Here is a 14407-nt window from a genome sequence, read left to right on the forward strand (position 1 = left end):
CGGCTTTTCCCTTCAAGGGGTCACCACAGCAATTCAGTGTCCTCCATCTTTAGAAGTTTGATCCGCATGTTTGTTTTGGCCAAGCTTTTACGTCGGATGCGCTTCCTGACACAACCCTCCGTACAGTGACGTGCAGTCAGTGGAGGCAGGTGAGGCAATGCCTCACCTGTCATCATGGAAAGCTGTCATGGAAATATCAAATGAAAAAATAAATTAAACAGTTATATGTATTTAGTGATTTGTACTTTAAAGTTCTTGTCCATTTAACTTCACCGTTTTAGGATTTTTTTCAAAATCGCTGAATTTTCACATTTACCGTTCAAATACTAAGTAGAGACGAGCGGTGAGGCAGCAGCCGGCTGAGCCTCACCATGGATTGCGCAATCACTATGCTTACTGTGCTGGCTTGCTCTTCAGTGAGACCGCATTGCTATCCTTCTGCATTTCGCTATTAAAGAGTTCAAACACGTTTAGTATATGAACTAAATTTCTACAGTTTAGCTGGTGTATATAATGTAGAGTCATTGTACATTATAAACACTGTACTACAGTGTTTATTTTGTTTTCTTTTTATCAAATCGCTGTGCGTGGGTGAGGCAAACAGTTCTCCCGCCTCATGACAGGGGGCGCTTGTGATTCAAGAGATACTTCCGACTCCACGTCTGCAGAATAATAGAATTAGAGACAGAAAGCTCCAGTAAACAGTTAGAGAGTAAAGTGCAACCCTGCAGTCATTTTTTCGTGTTGCTTGGCCTCACTTTCAGAATGAAGGATTACATATCTAAATTGAAACAATTTTTTAAACTGGACTTTCAATCGAAGCAGGAGGTAATAATTAAAGGAAGACCAACACCGGAGCTAAAAGGTTTGCTTCAGACAACGGGACACAATACTCGCTCTTTTCAGGCGGACTGGTACACACGAAAAGGCTGGCTGTGTGGATGTCCAGCAAGAAACCGCCTTTTCTGCTTTTCTTGCCTTCTGTTCTCAACTTGTGACAAAGTCTGGACTCAAATGGGATATTGCGACCTGAAAAATTTACAACGGAGCCTCATCAAAAATGAGCGAAGACTCAACATCAGCATCCACAATGCTAATGTAAAGGAGAACCGGGAGATTTTAAAAGATCTCATCAATGCCACCTGCTCCCTTGCCAAACAACAGCTGGCATTTCGTGGAAATTATGAAAGTAAAGGCTCCGCTAATCGTGGCAACTATGTTGAACTATTACATGCTTTTGCTGAGAAAGATGACAGGCTAGCGAGTATTTTTGGGACATTCACTGTATTTTCTAGCCTGTGAAATAGAATACAGAACGATTTAATTGAAGCAGTTGGTGATGTCGCGGCCCGGTAGTCGAGTGGTTAGCACACCGGCTGCACAGTGCAGAGGTCGCCAGTTCGCGTCCCGGTCCAACCTCCCTGTGTGGAGTTTGCATGTTCTCCCCGGACCCGCGTGGGTTTTCTCCGGGTCCTCCGGTTTCCTCCCACACTCCAAAAACATGCATGGCAGGCAGATTGACCACTCCAAATTGTCCCTAGGTGTGAGTGTGAGAGTGACTGTTGTATGTCTTTGTGTGCCCTGCGATTGGCTGGCAACCAATTCAGGGTGTCCCCCGCCTCGTGCCCGAAGACAGCTGAGATAGGCTGCAGCAACCCCCGCGACCCTAATGAGGAATAAGCGGTACGGAAAATGAGATGAGATGAGATGAGTTGGTGATGTCATTAGAAATGACATTAAAAAGGAGATCGGTGCAGCTCCATTTGTTGCTGTAGAAGTAGACGAGATTGTCATTCTCAACACTGAAAACATACAGTCGCAACAGGACTGATCAAGGACGACTTTCTTCACTGGCAGTGATCTCTGTTGAGACAGAGAGACTTTTAAAACTGAAGAAAGATAAGGAAGGCTTCTCCAAAGAAGTTATCGATGCCTTTCTTCAGAAGGAGTGGCGCATGGACTTCATTTACAAGTAAAGGTAACACGATAAAAACGTTTTTTTAATTATTTTTTTCTATGCTACAGTTTGATTATATAAAGAATGCTGACATGAAATTTTAAACAATACGTTAACTGTTGCCAATCAAATGGTGAATAAACTACTCTGTAGAGTTCATATGTTTGTAAATCTGACTATGATGACGTCAGTGCCTCACCAGCCATGAACCTCACCGCACGTCACTGCCTCCGTATTTATCCGGACTTGGGACCGGCACAAGAAGACTTATGTCCGTGATTTTACAAATTATGGATACAACTTGTCCGGAGGCGTCAGTTGTCCCTTAAGTGGGGACACTAAAAGGTGACATCAGGATTTTGCTTCAACATGTGAGCTTCTTTTTTGTGCACTCGATTCCTCTTAATCTCTTGACAATTAAACAGTGTGTCACCCTGTCACTGTTTGCAAGGTGGTGATGGCGGTTGCAGATCCCAAAAAGCAGGCAGGAGGGAGCAGCAGGTTGTATTTGAGAAATTGTATTACAATAAAGTCAACAGGAACAAAATCTAAAACGTTAAAATCATTTGAACAGAAAAAGTACAAAGTATCAAAAGAAAACCAAGATTAAAAGTCCGCCAAGGTGAAACAAACACATGCACAGCATACAATGCATATAAAGAGTTTGATGGTTCTCTTTATTTGTAAGTAGGTTCGTTGTCAGATCTCCCAGGCAGGTGACGCGCAGAGCTTGATCGTGGCGTGATGTCCGTCCGACGCCCGGCATGAGCCAGGCGAGCCTGTGCAGGTCTTTGCAAGTCTCTGCGAGCTGTGTCTCTTTGAGGCTGTGAGTCCGAGATGAGTCTGAGATGATTCTGCCCCGTGGTTCGCCCAATCTCTCTGTCCCGCGACAGCTCCTTTTATACAATTTTCAAGCGTGTGCTATGCGTCAAGGTGAGACGCATCAAGGAGATCAAGGAATTGAAAGACATGAAAGGGTTGAAAGGCGCACTTCAAAATCATACACACGTGTGACGCCACACATACACAATGCACAATGCATACAATGACCCGACACCAAATGGTCGTGCCGAGAGTCCTTTTAACTGTCACTGATTGGGAACGACCAGCACCTGCGAAGCAGCAAGCAGGGCTGACAGCGCTACGCGTTGGTCGCCTATCCGAACATTGCAGTCTGCCACTGATCGGGATGACCAGCACCTGTGCAGGTGCAGGCAGGGCCGACAGTGCCACCCGTTGGTCGCCAACCAGATCATGACAGTACCCACCCTTCAAGGGACTGCTTACAGAAGTCCCAACAGTCTCCCAAAAGGTCCAATTCGCCAGGAAACAATGGTGGAGACGGCAACCGTTGCCTGTCCAGCATATGATGGCGGCGGCCTGATCGGAACGGGACTCAGCCTGACATGGACGAAGACGCGGCAGGGATCGTCGTGGACGTGTGTGCGACCCTTCTCGCACGATCACGTAACGACAAATGGCGCGACGTTGCACTGCCAGGCGCAGAGTGGCACCCCGGACGGCCGTATGGGAACGGGTCTCGACCGGACGTTGGCGTGAATTTTACGGCTCGTCGAGTGACTCAATTCAAACTTGACGCGGCGTGGGCTAACGTGGACGCAAACTGCCCGGCACCGGGGAAACGAGACCAGTCCATAGCAGCTCCGGGACCACTGAAATGTGGTTTACTTTGTGAAGTATCATAGAAGGGTTGATTTATTTCATTAGATCAAAACAAATAATGAAAAATAATGTCTCAATGTATAGTGGTCAGCATGAGTTTCGCTGTTTGAACTGAACTAGTGACAGTTCAATGAAGTTATTTTAGTTTTGCTTATCAATGTTCATCCATCCATCCATTTTCCGTACCCCTTATTCCTCATTAGGGTCGCGGGGGGTGCTGGAGCCTATCTCAGCTGTCTTCGGGCATGAGGCGGGGGACACCCTGAAATGGTTGCCAGTCAATCACAGGGCACACAAAGACATACAATAGTCACTCTCACACTCACACCTGGGGACAATTTGGAGTGGCCAATCTGCCTGCCATGCATGTTTTTCGGAGTGTGGGAGGAAACTGGAGGACCCGGAGAATACCCACGCGGGTCCGGGGAGAGCATGCAAACTCCACACAGGGAGGCCGGACCGGGACGCCAACCACCGAACTCTGCACTGTGAAGCCGATGTGCTAACCACTCGACTACCGGGCCGCCCCTTATCAATGTTCAATGAAGTTATTATTTTCTTTTTTTTTAAGTGTTTTGTTAAGCGTGTTGTTACAGCTGCAACTGTATTTACATTAGGATTTATTGTATTGTACTGCAGTGACGTGCGTGAGGTTCATGGCTGGTGAGGCACTGACATCATCAATGACGTCATCGCTCGTCTCTACTTAGTATTTGAACGGTAAATGTGAAAATTCAGCGATTTTGAAAAACATCCTAAAACGGTGAAGTTAAATGGACAAGAACTTTAAAGTACAAATCACTAAATACATCTAACTGTTTAATTTATTTTTTCATTTGATATTTCCATGACAGCTTTCCATGATGACAGGTGAGGCACTGCCTCACCTGCCTCCACTGACTGCACGTCACTGTTGTACTGCATATACGTAGTATGCCGTTTTCAAGTATTCAGATTAATTGAGATTTACGTACAGCTCAGTGAGTGGTACTTTCGCCTCAATAAATTGTGGAATAAATCATCACTAGGGGGAGCCATTAGTTGGTGCTGAAGAAATAAAGTCAAGCGACTAATGCACTATACATGTGTTTTACAAAGTTTATTCATTTGCGTGGAGGGGCTCTTTCAACGTACATGTGTGTTCTGAATTCTATAATCACATTGAAACTTGTTAAATGTGAGTCAGCACGCGGTTGCCATTAATTTCAAGTGCCTCTGGTCAACCCCAAATACATTTCAGATGTTCTTTCTTTTTTAGTAGCCTTTTTTCCCTTACACAAAATGTAGGCAGAAGGATTGAATCCCGTGAAATATTTGATACAAATTGGAAATGGGGATCTTGTTAAATATTTTAATTTCAAACATAATGGCTAGCTATTAGCTATATATTAGCAAGCTTTCTATCTATTTGAGTTACTTCCGGGTTGAGTGAACGCTGGTGCGTGGCGGCCGCTGCTCACCCACAGAAGAAAAATATCCTGTGACTGTAAAGTGACCTTGAAAGTTTTGAAAGGCACTTGGAAATTAAAGGTATTATTATTATTATTATTATTATTATTATTATTATTATTATTATTATTATTATTATTATTACTTGTTTTGGAATTAATGTTCAATGTGAAAGGCACTGTTACAGCCGCGGTCATTAAAACGTTCCTAAAATAAAGTTGAGTTCAAGGTACGCTGAAAAGTCACGTGAATCGGTTAATTTTCTTTGCATGTTCTTTTATGTTTTCCTAATTATATTTTACAATACATTATCTGACTCTTCTGGGAACCAATTCAGTTCGTAAGCTGAGGTATTACTCCACAAAAATATATGCAACATTTTTTTGGGGGGACCGAAGCAGAAAATATCGACATTTGTTCAGTGTTGGGAGCCTTTTACTGAGCGAGTTCCTTGTTCTGTAGCCACAAAGGGACACAAGTCTTCTTGTGCCGGTCCCAAGCCCGGATAAATACAGATGGTTGTGTCAGGAAGGGCATCCGACGTAAAAGCTTGGCCAAAACAAACATGCGGATCAAACCTCTAAAGACGACCCCTTGAAGGGAAAAGCCGAAAGGAAAAGAAGAAGATTATCTGACTCTTACAAACACGTTTCACAAAACGGCGAAGTTTTAAGCGTGCTGCAACGGACGAATGGCGTTTCACTTCACTTTATCGTGGAACATTCATTTGAACAACGCAAAACAACACGAATGTTGTTCATGTGCAAATTAAAACATAAATAAATGAATAAATTGGCTTCATCTTGGTACGGTATTTGGTTCGTCGTGATCGGAAGAACCACTTTAAATACAGAATAGGGTGTACATGAACGTGACGAAGGCTTCTGTTGAGACGGAAGTGAAGAGACATCAAACAAGTTACAAACCGCTGTGCGTGTGATCGAGGCGCGCAACCGTCTAGCTTGCGCGTGCGTCGCAACTGTCACCAAAGAGCCACCGCGTGCTTAACAGCTGTTGCCCGCCAGCTCGTGGATTGTGCAGATGACTTGACTTGATCAGGAGAGGGGAATTAAGTCTGAGCAAAGCTTCGATTTGGAGACTGCAGAAAACGAACGTTTTTTGGGTGGATAGTAAGCACACTAACGGTGACATGAGCGGCTTTGTTGGACGGCGAAGGAGAGAATGAGAATAGCGGATTTAGTTTCCACTCGAAGCGATAGCGCAAAAAGAGATCTCACTCCAAAGGTAAGGGGAGCCGCCGGAAGTTAACGTTCTCCTTCTAACTGTAAATGGGAATCATTTTGTTTGTTAAAAATCTGACAGCAGGTCTGTTAAGATCGTGTGTGGGTGGCCACCTATGGTAGTTGACCCCGACCAGGTGAGGCTTCATACTCGTTTTTTTTAAACTTGAAAATAAACCTGGTCACTAGAGGGATTTGAGTTCCTCACTCTTGTCAGTTGTAACACTTCCAATGGGATATAAATTAAAATCGCACAATTGTGGTTAAAAACGCTGAGATTAACTGTTCGTTCGTTTTACCTGTGCAGTTTGAGACAATGTAAAGTCAGACGTTCCCACGGATTTAATTACACACAGACGTCATTGATAGCCAACAACCATATCACCTACAGTATTTATTTACATTGAGGTCGCACAGAAGTAAAAACAAAAAACAAACAAACATGATTGGTCCTCATTTAAATGCTGGCTGTGCATCAGGAGTTGTGTGGGTATGAATGTGCAGATTTTTTTTTGCCCAGTCAGACTAGTATGTGGACTAATAACCGTTTTGCACTGAAGACCAATGCTTCAGCATTACAAATAGGCCAGTGGCTTTTTTTTTTGCTGTGCTGTCATCCGTGCACAGACCTCTTTCGAATGTACTGGGCATCTAACTGGTTCATATAGGGGGAAAGGGGAGGCCACAGACCATGTGAATGAGAAATCTCCTTGAGGACTGCGCTCATCCTCCATCCCATGCCAGATGTTGTTTATGTTGTGTGTTTTGGTCTTCAGTGTGATGTGGCAGATGATTATGCCCATCCATGCAGTGTAACAATTCACAGAGATGCACTGTTTTCACAATCCCAATAGTGACAGGAGTTCCAAAGCTGACTGGGTCTGTCACACTGGTCAGCATCTGATTTGTTTGTCGTTTGAACCTGTGAGGCAAAAGTGACGATTCAACATTCCCAATTTAATTTTGAAGTGGAAAAAATAAAATAAAAATACTCAAAATTTGATGAAAAATAACATGTACTGTATAGTGTTTTGAGTGGAAAAGGGAGGTTGCTGAAAGTGAGTCCCCTCAATGCATTCGTGTGGAGGAAGCATTACTTTTCCTATGAATTGAATCTCCTCGTATTAACAGGAATCCAGGGGATTTGATCCTGCACATTCCATTCTTCTTTCATTTATTATGTCACCAACGTGCTTTGGCCGTAGTTGGGACATCGCATTAAGTTTCCGGTCTGTCATCAAGCTTTCCTTTTTCCATTTATTACATTTCTTTGCGTGCAAGAAGGAGAAGCAAACTACACTTGAAGTTAATCCTTGAGCCAAATTCTTCCCGGAACACGGTTAAGTCTTTCACAGTATGCCAACATCTTGCATGATGGCAGTTGAGCTCATTTGGTTAACTTTCCGACAATATGACCTGGAGGGTCTTTTATATGTCACAATCCACTGACATGGTCACACAGATGTGTCCTGTATCTTAGGTTTCTGCGCAGTTTGTATCAGAGGCTCGATTTTGATCAAGGTGAAGTAACACGTTCAGTCGTTTTCCATTTTTAGGCCTTGAAGATTTCTCGTTATTGCAAAGGTGCAATATTGCTGGTTTTTAAATAGTAATGCTAATGGTCATTTGGCTGCCTCAGGTTTCTTCGAATGACAAACTCATCGCATGATCGCATTCCACGTCATCAGAGTCTGTCATTAACTTTTAAGATCACAGATTACATATAAATCCAATAAATTATTCCGTTGCAGAAAGCCTCCCCATAAATCCTCATCACATCAGGATCCTGATGTTCAGGATTAGTATTTATAACAGCCAGGGACCACACAGCGTTATTGATCTGAAAAAATAGCATTATTACTTTAATATAATCCACACCATAAAAAGAAAATTGTATGTTTATATTAGATTAGATGAAATAAACCTTTATTAGTCTCACACTGGATAAATTTACATTTCACAGCAACAAAGTAATGAAAAGAAGAGGGAAGGAAATGAAGAAGTAGAAAAACAAAATACAGGAGCTGCTGTAAAGGCAGCCACTCTCGCGGCCCCATCCCGAAGTCAAAAGATTGTAAAGTGTCCTTAGGTGATTTGAAAGGCGCTTGTAAATTAAATGTATTCTTATATTATTATTAAAAGAACCTAAAAAGAAAATAACAAAGACAACACAAAGGCACAGACCGTCATTCAATCCTAAGAACTTTCTGCACAGTCATTGTTGTACGAAGCAGTTCTAGATGAACGAGGAGATGATCAAGCATCCTTTTCATCAGTGGATCAAAGAAATCATGGTGAAACGTGCATGTCTGCTACAAGCTATGTTTTGAAAGCAAATGTAACCCGCCTCAGGCCTAGGGGATACCTGAGTCGGTTCAAACGCGTCACAGGCAGGTAGCACTGTGAACGACGAGGAAAGACGACACGAGACAACCGTGTTAATCAGCTTCACACAACGGCATTTATGACAACTGCGCATGCGTGAGCTGAGCCTACATCGCCTTCCTCTGTTCCACTCACAGGCGCGTAGCGCCCTCTCCTGACTTGGTAGTCTCATCGACTAACATACAATAACAGAGGTCGTTTCTAACCCCCTACACTCTCCCCTGTTTTAAAAGATGTCCCCCGACATCTCGACTATACCAACAAGTAGTCAAGTACCAGTAGAAGCACAGTCATCTGTCTGGTCTCCGTAGGGTGGTGTCAATCACATTCTACTGCAACTACATTCAAGTCCATACCGTCGGGGTAGAGTAGCAATAGTGTTCAGGTTGCACTAGATAATGAGTCGTGGGGTAAGGCATGCAAGTATACAACACATTTACCCCAGGTCTCCAAGCCTGGTATGATGGATGACCCAAGTGTTCATATGTAAATATCTCTCTGGGTCTTAGAGTACGAGTAGACCTTCGTGGCAGCGATTCCATTCCACTTTGTGACGCGGTGTCCGATTCCACCAACTCCGCCGGCGCTCATGCATCACCCTCATTATCATTACAAGTTGTTCCGGGCTTCCCTCAGCAGGCAGGCTGTCAGCTGGTGTTGGTTTTGGTAATGATGCTGGTACGACCAGTGGAAACGCTTCCTCTAGCTGCTGCCCATCCTCTGGTTCCGTAGTTTGTGCCTGGGCGTGGAATTCTGATGCCACAGCTCTTAAATTGTGCGGTTCAGGTTGAGACACCTGATGACTGCCTGTCCTCCTTGTATACACAGGTAACCGTCGGAGATTGTATGAACATCCCTCCTCTTCATCTGAATATCCAGACTCCTGCCCAACTGCTTCCCTGCTATAAGCCTGTCTGTCTAGCTGTTTTTTCTGCTTCTTTGCCTGTCTGTCTAGCTGTTTTTCCTGTTTATTTGGCTGTTCAACTGGCAAATCATTGACAGACATTAGGAGATTACGGTGCAACACACGGGTAGTTTTGTCTCCGTTTTCTGCCTGAACCTTGTACACTGGTCCATCTCCCACTCTTTCAGTGACCCTGTGGACTTTTTCCTCCCAGTAAGCCCGGAGCTTGCCAGGTCCACCCCTCTCAGATAGGTTCCTGACAAGTACACGATCCCCTGGCTGGAGTGCAATGCCTTTAACACCACGGTCATAGTATTTCTTCCTTTTTTCAGCGCTCTTTTGACTGTTCTCTGAGGCAATTCTGTAAGCATCTTGCATTCGACAGGCCCACTTACGTGCATATTCCTGTCGGCTTTTTACTTCTTCGTCTGCTGTCAGACCAAAAACTAAATCAATGGGCAACCGGGGAGACCTTCCATAGAGGAGGAAGAACGGTGAATAGCCAGTGGACTCATGTCTTGTACAGTTGTACGCATGAACTACATGAGGCAAATAGTCTTTCCACTCAGCTTTCCTTTCTTCTTGGAGAGTGCGTAGCATCTGTAACAATGTTCTATTCAGACGTTCTACAGGGTTGCTCTGCGGATGGTATGGGGTGGTTCGGGAATGCGCAATGTCAGACAACTGTTGAAGCCGCTGGAATAGACTCTTTTCAAACTCCCGACCTTGATCATGATGTAGTCTCTCTGGATAAGCGAACCGTGGAATAAAATCACTCAAGATTTTCTCAGCAGCAACCTTGCCTGACTTACTCTTAGTCGGGTAGGCTTGTGCAAAACGAGTAAAGTGGTCTACCAGGACTAGAATATACTCATAGCCTCCTTTACTTGGCTGCAGATGGAGATAATCAATCGAAATGAGCTCAAATGGGGCACTAGTAGTGATGTTGCCCATGGGTGCTTTTTCCGGAATGGTGGGGCGTTTCTGTTTAATGCAGGAACACTGGCGAATGACGTAGTTTTCTATTTCGTGCTGCATGAATGGCCAATAGAACCTCTGCCTTGCAAGGTTGATCACCTTGTCAGCTCCAACATGACCCAAGTCATCATGCAGGTGTTTAAGCACCGTCGACTTCAGCTTACTAGGGAGAACGAGCTGTTTCCATTTCCCCGCCTGTCTGTATAAAATCCCCTTGTCCAGTTTCAGTCTATTCCATTCGTGTACTAGTCTCCTTGCCTCTGGTCCCATTTGTCTTTTATCTTTGTCATTGGGGTTCCATCCCCTCCTCTTCAGTGTCATTACCTCAGAGATTGACGCATCCTCTTCCTGAGTAGCTCTGATATCATCTGGAGTGATAACGGGGACCGTCACCGGAAGAAAATCCTCACTATCAGAGGTGAGTTGCAACGCCACCATCCATGGCACATCCTCCTCAGCCACAGCCTTGTCCCCCTGCCATATGGTGGAAACCACGTCTGGGGGCAAAGTTTCAGTGTACTCCTCTGTGTGTCCCTCCAGCTTAACTGGATAACGCGACAGTGTATCGGCATCAGCATTCGCCTTGCCTGGCCTGTACTTTATTGTGAAGTGGAAATCCGCCAATTCACCCACCCAGCGATGTCCGGCAGCATTGAGTTTGGCCGTGCTTAGAACGTACGCGAGAGGGTTATTGTCCGTGTACACAGTGAATGTGGGTGCATAGTAGAGATAATCTCGAAATTTGTCGCAGATTGCCCACTTCAACGCCAGAAACTCAAGCTTTCCAGAATGGAGATGATAATTTTTCTCTGAAGGTGAGAGTGTTCTGGATCCATAAGCAACAACGCGAAGTTTATCTCCCTGCTGCTGATAAAGCACAGCCCCCAGACCTTCATTGGATGCGTCCGTATTTAACACAAAGGGTAGATTAAAGTCTGGGTAGGCTAAAATAGGTGGACCATTCAAAACATCTACCAGGCGGGAGACCACAGCACTGTGTTCGGGGCCCCACTGAACAGGGTTACCAGAGGGAAGCTGGCCTAACTTGGTGACTTTCCTTTGGCGTGCAGCGGTGTTGTGAACTGGCTTCTGGTCAGGCTGAGTGGCCCCCTCTACCAGTTTAAACAGCGGCCGTGCAATCCTGGCAAAGTCCTGTACGAAGGATCTATAGTAGCCCAAGAACCCCAATAGAGCTCTGACTTCCCCTACATTGCGTGGTTCTCTGTCTTTTAACTGCAAAACTGCTTCCAGGTCTTTAGGGTCTATGCGGACACCATCACTTGACACAAGACGACCCAAGTACCTCACTTGTCGTCTGAACAGTTCACATTTATTCGGACGTAGCTTTATGCCATGCTCCCGCAGCCGGTTAAGCACTTTCCTCAGGTCCTCTACGTGTTCATGAAATGATTTTGAAAAGCAGAGCACGTCATCCAGATAAGGAGAGCAGCATTCGTCCCTCAGGCCATCAAGAACGTCCTCCATACATCTTTGAAAGGCTGCTGGCGCATTAGTTAGGCCAAATGGGAGGCGGAGCCACTCGTACAGCCCCCAATTGTAACCGGCCTCAGGCCTAGGGGATACCTGAGTCGGTTCAAACGCGTCACAGGCAGGTAGCACTGTGAACGACGAGGAAAGACGACACGAGACAACCGTGTTAATCAGCTTCACACAACGGCATTTATGACAACTGCGCATGCGTGAGCTGAGCCTACATCGCCTTCCTCTGTTCCACTCACAGGCACGTAGCGCCCTCTCCTGACTTGGTAGTCTCATCGACTAACATACAATAACAGAGGTCGTTTCTAACCCCCTACACAAACACGAAGCTCTAGCATCCACTAACGAAAAGGGGTTCTCTCACATATGATATCCCAGTAATCTTTGCACAATTTCATAATTGTTTCAGAAGTAAAGTACAGTACAAATGAGTCATGTGATTGTATGACTTATTAACCACCCACTCAACAGAGCAAAGGATTTTCAACTCGTTTGAAAATGCTGTCACATTGCAAAAAATAATTATTAAATGAACAAAGATTCAGCCTATTTTTAGCGCTACGTGTGCCACATTGGAGCAAGCAAGCTGTGTTGTAGGCATGCTGCTACTTTAATTGGTTGTAATTTTCCTCAGTAACAAAAACAGCACACAATTTCAGAATGTACCTTTAAATGAGTGAAAATAATAACATTTGAAATTCAACCGTGCTTGACTGAGAAGACTCAATGGTTCGTGACATGAAGTTCAAAATAGCTGTTTGTGTTTGTATAAATGCTATTTTAGGCATTTTGGAAAATTCACTGTTATGTTTCCTCTCCTATGTTTGGTTCTGCTCAGGAATATATAATGTTGAGGAGGATGGTGCATTCTCCTCATGCATTGGAATGCCCTTTTCTCAATTATAGTACCACAATCTTCCCTGTGTGCTTGCACACATCACTTAACATGAAAACTCATCAGCAACAGTGCAAAAATAAACTCTAAACAGCCTTTTGAATGAACCTGATGATGGTGGAGGTGGGCGACTTCGTTTTAACTGTTGTCTGACTATGGTTCACATGATCCATGAATTATTTAGTCTGTTTGGCATTGTAAAACAATCCTGTGTGTAGTTCACCATTTTTTATGTAACTTTTTTTTTTCATTGTGTATGGTCTAGTACTGCTTTAGAAAGACTCCGGCGTTCATATGAATATTTTTAAGGTGGTTTATGTTGACTTTGCATCAGTCATTAATTCGTAGATGATGGCTTTTTGTCACGTCTGTTTAATTAACTTTTTTATTCTTGTATATTTGTATCATCATAACTGTATCATTGAAAGAAAAATGCTTCATTTATTAGAGTCAAAGTCTTGAGGACAATCTTGTGGTTTTAAGAATAATGTTGTGTTGACATGCCAGTCTTTCTCATACCACCCCTCTAAAATATTATCCTCGTATGGGAAACAACAGGCTGGCCAGCCGTTCCAGTCGTTATAACTTAGTGGTCATGGTTATATTTAGACAGCCCACCTCCTCCCCAAGGTAATGATAGAGAATCAAGAACAGGACCACGGGTGTTCTGTCCCAACACATATGCAATGTGAAGTGAAAAAGCCCGCCCTGAGTGTCACAATATGAACCTTAATATGTGTAAATTGTTAGGTAGGTTTCTGTGGCGTTGGGGAGTCTGAGTTTGCTGTGTTATCAGCTTTGGAAGAATGATAAGCCACAGTGGTGGCTCGTCTCCTCCAGGGACCACAAGCTATTCTGAGCCTTTTTCTTTTTCCACTGACACCGTCTGGATGGTTCACCCATGGGTCATATGATGCCTATGTTGCTGCTATTTTCAGTTATTTGAAAACAAAAAAAAAGCTTTAACCATATAAAGTCTTCTTCTTTTCCTTTCGGCTTTTCCCTTCAGGGGGTCGCCACAGCGAATCAATGTCCTCCATCTATCCCGGTTTTGTGCATCCTCTTCTCTCACACTAGCTACCTTCATGTCCTCTTTGACCACATCCATAAACCTCCTCTTCGGTCTTCCGCTCGGTCTCCTGCCTGGCAGTTCAAGGCTCAGCATCCTTCTCCCGATATAGTCACTCTCTCTCCTCTGGACATGTCCAAACCATCTCAGTCTGGCCTCTCTGACTTTCTCTCCAAAGCCTCTAATATGAGTTGTCCCTCTAATGTACTCATTCCTGATCCTATCCAACCAGGTCACTCCCAAAGAAAACCTCAACATCTTCAGCTCTGCTACCTCCAGCTCTGCTTCCTGTCTTTTCTTCAGTGGCACTGTCTCCAGTCCAAACATCATGGCTGGTCTCACCACT

General features: G+C 44.3%; 1 protein-coding gene across 3 annotated transcripts in view; it reads left to right on the forward strand.

The window, feature by feature from the left end:
- Positions 1–6048: 6048 nt before the first annotated feature.
- The window catches only part of LOC148898214 (USP6 N-terminal-like protein), a 30612-nt gene continuing 22253 nt past the window's right edge, over positions 6049–14407 (forward strand). Inside the window, exons 1-2 of one of the 3 annotated variants that reach the window (XM_088997292.1) lie at positions 6049–6334; positions 6413–6467. The gene's annotated coding sequence lies outside the window, so the exon portion shown is untranslated. The remainder of the gene's footprint in view (positions 6335–6412; positions 6468–14407) is intronic. The other 2 variants (XM_088997293.1, XM_088997291.1) reach the window with 2 other exon arrangements.

This window comes from Hippocampus bargibanti, linkage group LG05 (genome assembly GCF_051943395.1).
Source record: "Hippocampus bargibanti isolate YZ-2025 linkage group LG05, ASM5194339v1, whole genome shotgun sequence".
Taxonomy (NCBI): Eukaryota; Metazoa; Chordata; class Actinopteri; order Syngnathiformes; family Syngnathidae; genus Hippocampus; species Hippocampus bargibanti.